Source organism: Geospiza fortis, unplaced genomic scaffold (genome assembly GCF_000277835.1).
Source record: "Geospiza fortis unplaced genomic scaffold, GeoFor_1.0 scaffold130, whole genome shotgun sequence".
Taxonomy (NCBI): domain Eukaryota; kingdom Metazoa; phylum Chordata; class Aves; order Passeriformes; family Thraupidae; genus Geospiza; species Geospiza fortis.
In genome coordinates, this window is record NW_005054300.1 from 2,077,539 (window position 1) to 2,079,075 (window position 1,537).

Here is a 1,537-nt window from a genome sequence, read left to right on the forward strand (position 1 = left end):
TCCTGCCTACGAGAACTCTGCTGCTTGCGGGATGGGAGCTGCCCGCTCCTGGATCCTCTCGGAAAGAGTTGGGTCCCCTGCTTAGGCCATGGTTTGCATTAAGGCAGCTTTGGCAACAGAGTGATCAGCGAGAACACTGATCCCCGGGCTGTTGCCTGGGGAACAACCCCGAGGATGCTGGTACTTAGCCCAAGGTTTACAGCCTAAGGAACAAACGAAGAGTAGCGTACGGGGACAAAGCAAGATGTGCCTTTTCTGCAAAATTAGTGAAAGCCCTGAAGCAATGGGGACAAGGATGAGAGGGCCACCTTCAATAAATGCAAAAATTGCTGGTATGACTGTTTGAGGAGAGGGTCCCTTTCCCTGTGGCTGCAAGATTGTGCAAGGACGTGCAAGACTTACACCACAGACTGTGCCTGTGTCCAGAAGTCATGACATTAAGACACACAGGAATTAGGAAATTTGGCACTTGCCCTTTCATTGTAGATAGTTTTGCAAAGGCACCAAAACGATGAGTGGAAATTCCTAGAAGAAGTTAAGCAAAAGGGTGAACTCCAGTCAAGCTCATTAAAGCCAGGCGAATGACAGTGGAGCTATCTAAGAGCAGGGTGTCATTTATTCTGATGGTGCCCTGAAAGAATGCTCGCCTCAACAGCAGGCAGGAAGTGCCATCCCTGCCTCAAATTGCCTGCAGCTGAAACAGAGAAGCACTGAAGAGACTGTGTAAAGAAAAGCTGATTGAAAGAATGGCAACTACTGGTTTTGAAGCAACTCCTCTTCCTCTTTCAATTCCCCTACAGTCCTCCCATCTGGCTTCTTCTAACCTGACCCCCCCTCACTCCCCTCCTCTGAGTCAGCCAGGGTATGAGATGGAACAAAAATAGAAGTAGCTTGTGGGTAGGGGCAGATGTTCACAGCACATCTCAGCGTGGGTGTTGTCTTCACCTGGCCACTGCCATCCCAGCAGCCTGGCTCCTTCCCTTGCCCTGCACCCACCCTGGGAGGCAGCTGGGCATTGGCAGAGCCACATGGCTGGGTGAGACCCCTGTGTCAGCATGGTTCCTGTCAGAACTGGATCAACACAGCTGTGCCAAAAGCCTTCACATGGACTAGATGGGAAATGTGGCATAGGCAGGCGTGCTGTGACCTAGTCCTGCTCACACAGGAAACCTCCACACCACCTGAACACAACCTACCTTTGCTGCCTCTCAGCCCCCAGCTTCAGGGACCACTGTTTCCTCTCTGACAAGCAGCCTCCTTCCCTTGGGACTCAGACCCCAGGAACAGCTCAGCTGGCAAACTGGTCCCAGTGGGGCATAGGGAGGGGAAGAGGTGCTGTGAGCAGATGCTGGTGTGCTCCTCCCTCCTGAGAGGAAGGAGGGGGCCAGCACAGTCACAGTATCATTTCCTCTCAGGAAACCCAACTGAAATGTGGACGGGTGAGAAAAAGAGCTTTTTCTCCTTCCACACTCCTGCCTGAAGTGATACCTCTGAAGCCAGGGCAAATTCCCCCGGCCCAGAAAATCGGTTCTCTGGA